Here is a 7140-nt window from a genome sequence, read left to right as displayed (position 1 = left end):
ACACCATCTCCCTTATTGTCTTTAATTCTCTCAACTGCCTTGAAATATCTCTAATTGTTTGCATGGCATGATCCTCCCAATGGCTTAGCTTGACTACTTCTATAGCTACTTATTTACTCTTGCAGCAAAGGTTAGAACATGCAAGCACATATATATCCATTTCCCATTAGCCATAACATTTATACATCCATAGATGAAATTACCATAGTAATTCACATAGCTACAAGAATACTTAGCCAAAATAATACAAGGTTCAACATGTTCAGTTAACATTCAATATGCACACAGTCAAAACTTTAATATATCCTACGACCTTCACATTGTCCCATTATGCAACTTAAAACATAAGAAAAACTTATCAACCATAGACATAAAAGGGCTATTATTTCAGCTCATTAATGACCTGTACATAAAAAAAGGAATTCAATGAGGGTGATTGGGCCTTATTATATGACTCACAATATAAGGATATCAAGGCAAATCACATACACATTGGATGTGACCTTTTAAAATTTTGAAAGTTTACTCTATTGGTGCTATTCAATTGATCACCATTGACCCTATTAGGTGTAAGGAAGTTAAGTACCATAACAACTTCCTACACTAACCTTGAGAGGAGGGTAATGCAACTTTTTTTACAAATATTACAACAATTATAAAACAAAACAAAACAAAACAAAACAAAACAAAAAAAATATCATGCATACCACAACACAACAACAAAGTGATTTACGTGGGGAAAACCATTTCGGGAGAAAAATGCCACACTCCAAAACAAGTTCAATATATTATTCAACAATCAATAAGATATTACAATGTACTTATAGAGAAATCTCTTCACATGAGTACAAGTAATCAGAGATTCAGAGGGAACTTGATAGCCATAAGATTCTTACACGCAACCTTTATCTCACACACCTCATTTATATGAGATACAATACAAGAAACCATCAAACAGTATTACAAAACCATGGGCTAAAACCACCTAATAAAGTGGAGTTGACCTTATCTCCAATATAGATGCCCTATGACATTGTTGGACATTGCTGTTGCTAGGATATGTTGTTGTCATTGATGTCAACATATTCCTATGATTTATTGCTATGGTGATTGCAGATTGGTGTATTGGGATAATGGTTTGGTGTATGGAGTATTTATAGTGTCATTATATCTTTCTGTATTGGTTTCAGTGATCCGAGAAGCTTAATTGATCATATCATATGATCCGGTTTGCAGTTTTGTTTTTTTGATCAGTGATTTGCAAAGTTTAGTATTTCCTCTGGTATATTCCAGTGTGATTAGATCTTGAGATGATTTTTTGGGAGATTGTTTGGGATGTTCATGTGTATCTTCATTGCAGATGGTTCATGATTTGGTGCTCCATGAATTATCTTTCTTTGTGATAATTGCTACTGTTTTCTTGAGTTTCAGACTTTGATAGATGAAGATTTGATAAAAGGTGTTGGAGTAGTTGTTTATGATGATTCTAACATGCTTGCTAGTGTTTCCTAATTGTGTCCTATTTGTTTTGATGATCCATATTGATCATTGTGTGAGTTGTTGGTTATTTTGTTGATTCGGCGATGTTCTTCGTGCTATGCAGTGTTCTTGGTGGTATAGCATGAAGCGGTTGATCTTGGCGTGATTTTTAGTGGTGTTGCATATTTCAAGATTTGGATTAGGTCCATGTTATGACATGTATATCATTATATTTTTTTGGTGGTTTATCTTTATATGGTGTGATGTAATTTTATAATTACGAGTTGAGGGTTTAGCCGACCTTGTTATCAAGGTTGATGAATTGTATAAATAGGTGATATAGTGATGTAATTTGGGTGTCAAAGTTGTGTCTGCATTATAAGAGAGTGGTGTATGTGCAAACAAATATCCTTCCTTTGGTGTGGTGTATTGAGTAGAGATTGGTGTTGCAGAGTAGATGATTATGCTTAACAGGAGCTATCATCAAGCATTAGTAGATGCTATTATTGCAGTTCATTCCTTCTAGATTGTAGTCTAAATCTTATTGTAAGTCAGTGAGACTTTCCTGAGGGCTGTAGCCTTTTAGGTTATTGTATTTTGAGCAAGTGAGCTCTAGGCAGTGTGCCTGAATGCTGGTGCATTCCCCATTGTAATATTTACACATACTACTGCAAAGTATCATATTATCATGGGTAGGTTCCCACCATGGTTTTTCCCTTAACTAGGTTTTCCACATCAAAATATTGGTGTTATGTGTTGTGTTATAAATTTGCCTATCTTTGTTGTTGCTGCAGTTTATCAAATTTGAATTTGTGCTTAAGTTTGTAGATCCGGTGAAAACTGAATCACCCCCCCCTCAGTTTTATTTCATTGTTATTTCCAATAGACATGTCAAAACACACATAAACACGTGTCCCTCCCTTTAATAGCTCATTTATGTGTTTGATGCAATTTATTTTTCCTATTTTAGGAGTCCAAACTTTCGGAGGCCATATCTTGTGAACTGTGTGTCTGATTGACGAACTGATTGAAGCATTGGAAAGCTCATGAAGTTCTATATCACCTCATAAACTTATATGCCATTTACACCCTCTTTGGAGGGAATTACAGAGCCTCTAAATTACTCAAAATTAATTAAAAACCTTTCATCACACCCCTCCAAAATGGAAACTTTAATATCTTCAAAACTAGTTATGATCTTGTGACAAAAAATTTACCAACATGCTTATCTAGCCAATGAGAAGCTTAAGGGAGAATTTTGCACCATTTCGTGCTCAAACAAAAACTTACTATAAATAGTATCCTTATGTAAATGCAAGTTTGAGACACCATTTTCCCAATATTAGGTTTTAATTAATGGTAAATGGATATAGACTGAAGTTATATAAGAAGTCTTTAGACAAAGTGGAATTTATGCATGCTCTTCACTAGCAGTTTACAACACCCGATTCATCCACTCTATTGGATTCCCATCACCCACTATGCTCCACCATTTCCATCTACCCCAAATCATACATTCTCTTCCACACTATCCATTCTATCAATAATAGAGGATCATTTTCCATCTAGTGATGAACCATCTCGTTCATCCACAACCACTCCCTCTGCATAATAATTTCTTAATATCACATGCACACACTACACTCATTTCTTTTCTATTCACTTTTTACTTTTTGGTTACAAAAAAATATTTAGTGGGACTTGATTATATTTTGCAATGTAAATATTTTTCACATGTAGAAATTTTCGCATGCAACTATTCCATTTACACCAGCTACATCACTATCTTCTCATTCAAAATTCAAATTTTCCGCCTTCTCTCACAACATTCACATGCATCATAATTTCTAGTTCTTTTCTTCTGCCTTGGAAATATTACAGGCAAGCACTACATTAAGAAAACATTTACTTTCTTTAGTGTAATTTAAGCATATTGTTTCTCACATTTTATATTTATTTCATTATGCCATTATTGTATATTATTTATAATTCTTTGCATGGAGGACACATGCAAAATTAATTTTGGGGGAATTGGCATAATAGTTGATGTGACTATATGGTTATATCACATTTTGATGTGATTGTTATGCCATTCTTATCCTTGATATGTTATTATTATCTATAGCTTGCCATGTTATCATTGTGACAAAATTGATTGCTATTGTTGTTTAGTATGACTTGTTCTAATCCAACAAGTGATATGACTAGTCACATGAGTTTGATTTCTTAGAAGAGGGTTTTATCATGTATTAGAGTAGTTCACTGAGTGTAAGTTTTGTATGCACTTTCTTTTAGTATGTCATTTAGCCATTTTAAAAAATCCATTCCCAGAATTTGCAAAGGATTGCAATCATTTTTCAATCTTGAAGATCAGTCTTGAGAAGTGGAAGTGAACATAATTGTTGGTAATTGGTGCTTGCAGGAATTTTTTTTTGCAATTTTTTCAGCACCTGTTCATTGTAAACTAGTGCTTTTAGTTGAAGGAAAATGGGAGGTGACCCTATTAGGTGAGAGCCAATGGACCACACCTTCCTACTCCAGGATATAAATTCTCTTCTGTTCTTTGAGTGAGCAAGATGGATTCATTATTGTCTACGCCTAAGTAGTGAATTTGATGAAGAAATGGTAAAGAAATTCTCCTCTACATTGATAAATGATGAATTAATGGTTACGGGATTAAGAGTTGATGCTTCTAAAGCTGCAATTGCAAAAGTGAGTGGTTTGTGAATAAGAGATGAAAATTATCTAGTTTCTCCTATTCCTAGGTCAATGAGAGCTGAATTTGCCTTCCCAAATGAAGTTTTTTTAGTCCACTTCACAAGTTACCAAACACTTGTCCCTTCCCAAATTATGACAAATAGTTGTGTTTCCTGTTGTAGTACCCCTACCCTAATCAATTTTAAATCTTAGTTAATCTTGGTTAGTTTATCTTAATATAATGTTATAGTCAGATGTTTGATTTAATGCGAAGCTGTTGATGTGGTTTCCACACTAGTTGTATGCAAGTTGTTTAGTGTTCCTATTTCATGGTATTAATATCAGGCTAACGCTTTCATTAAGTTTATATATATATGCATGTATGACTCTTGGTTGCAGGAGATTTTAGGTACAACGCCGCATGAGTGCGAGGTTCATCTTCACCTGGATTTGCAGGTTTGAGTGTACCTCTTTAATCCTTAGAGTTGGATTAGGTGGTCGTAAGACCCTAGTTGACCTTAGTCGCGCTCAAGTGAGCATCATCAGTCGTTGTCAGTATCCCTTTTTTGTTGGGTTTGCGAGTCGTCTGTCTGGCTGACTTTCTTGATTTGCGTGCTTGGTGTGTATGGTTAAATCGATTAATTAGTCCTTAGTAGTTAATTTGATTAAATATGTGTTTGTGCATTAAAGATTAATGGACTAGATTAATCAGGATTTCGTTATGCAATAATCGTTGATATTGGATTGCTCGTCTTAAATTGGGAGTAAGTTCAATTAAATGATTGATTTTGAATATTAAATGCATTTTGTATATGCTGTTGAAAAAGAAAGATTTAAATTTAATTGCAATAGAATTAATTTAATCTTTTGGCATTTTGATATAGAAAGGTTAAATTTCAATTGAGTGAGAAAATCAATTGTGAATTGAAAACAATTTAATTTATTGAAATAGTTAGAAAAGAATTATTTTTGAGAATTATTTTTAAATAAAAATTTTAATTCCAAAATGAAATTTTGGTCAACTCTTCCTTATAACCTAAATTTTTGGGAAATTTTGGGAGGATGGATGTTTTTGGAAAAAAATGTTTGTTGGAAAATATTTTGGGGATGAAAATTGGGGGTTTTGGATGGGGAAAGATTCCTGGAGCTGCAGATTGGGGACTTTTCAGTAGATCTTGCCAGGAATGCGAGATAAGGTAGGATCTGTTTATCAATTTAGTTTAAAAAAAATATATTCCCAATCTTTTAAAATGGATTTTAGATTTAATTTTGGATTTGTGGGTTTAGATCTATGCCTATGCCTGGTGTTCTTGCAAGCATAGCTGAATCGTTGTGTTAAAATGGCTCCTTTTGGCCCAATATGGGTCTTTGTTGGAAATGGTTTGGGTTTGGGAAATTATATTGTAAGTCTCTTTATGAGACTGTGTTTTTTTATATTATGGGGTTTTGCTGTTTAGAAAGGAAATGATTAAAACCCATATCTTGGATTATAGAAAATTGATTTCTTTTATGTTAAATTGAAATATGGAATTGTGAAACATTTCATTTGGGTATTTTTAAATGTAAATTGAACTGTGTTTAAAAAAATAAAATAATAGTAAATAATTTTGGTTGGGGTTCGGAGGGCGGGGAGCGGAGCTCCACCTGCCTCCTCCTCCCCCTTTTCCCTTGTTTCCGCACAGCCCGCAGCCGGCGGAGGCCGCAGCTCGCTGCGACGCGGCCGCAGCTCGCTGCGACCCCCGCGGCGGCCGCAGACTCTGCGTCTCCGCTGCGGTGGCCGCAAGGAGCGGCGCGTCCCCCGCGGTGGATGCAGGGAGCTGTGTTCCCTGCGTGGGAGCCACAGGCCCTGCGCCGCTACAGCTAGGGCACGGCCCGGTTCCCCGCGCATGCCGATTGCTTCTTAGCTTTTTTTTAAGATGTTTTTTTTTAATGTATTTTTTTTTAATTAAAAAAAAAATAATACATATAATATTTTAATATTATTTAATGGCAATTTTTAAATTAAGTTTTAATTATGATTAATGTGGCATAATTCTATTTGATGATTAATTTGTTATTAATTAATGGTATAATGGAATTTTATACGTTAAGTAATATTCAATTTCATTTACAATTAATGCATTTTTTTTAATTAGATTCTAGAATTGTTAATTTCGCAATGGAATATTAATTGGTTATATTTTGATTGATCTTGGATTAATAAATATATACCTGACCTTATAGCTGATTTGAGTATTTGGCTAATTGAGGGAGTATTGTTTTAAAGTAATATAGAATATTATGTTATTGGAAAATTTTTGAATTATGATATATTTACTAATTGATGATGTTATAAATTATTCAAGAACATATCATTTGAGTTATTGAGAAGTAAGTGAAATATTTTATCATTGGATATTTTGATCATTTAAACGATGTGCTTTTGGAAATTTAATTAAGTACCATTTGGGGAAATTGTTAGTTACTGATATTCTCATTTAGTAAAATGAATGGTTAATTTATATTTTTTCCTCTGTTTGAGAAATGGACAATGGTACTATTGCTAATTGTGGTATTGTACTCACCTGGTAACGGTGATTTTCCGTCAGTGCATTTTGAAAACTTAGATCAATCAGAGAATTGGATCAACCATTATGCTTAAATCAATTTGAGAGAATATTGTCTTTTCCGATTATTGCCTATGCGAGTTTAATTTCTGTATTCACTTTTGCTTATGTAATGGCAAGTCGTGTTTTGTTTGATAGGTCCCTGTCGCATGGAATGATTTGGGGTACCTGTTTCAGTCCTCGATTCCGAGTTGACTGTTGTATTGTGGTGGTGTCATAGTTGGTCATATCCTTTGTGTAGGTGTCAAATGATGATTCGTGTTTGACCAAATGAGGGATGTTTCCTCCTTCTTGAACTTTGTTCGTCTGACCATGTGTATTCCTTGGTTTTTGAGTTCATCTGAGTATAGTCTAGTGT

Source organism: Cryptomeria japonica, chromosome 10, assembly GCF_030272615.1.
Source record: "Cryptomeria japonica chromosome 10, Sugi_1.0, whole genome shotgun sequence".
Classification (NCBI taxonomy): domain Eukaryota; kingdom Viridiplantae; phylum Streptophyta; class Pinopsida; order Cupressales; family Cupressaceae; genus Cryptomeria; species Cryptomeria japonica.
This window is presented reverse-complemented; position numbering follows the sequence as displayed.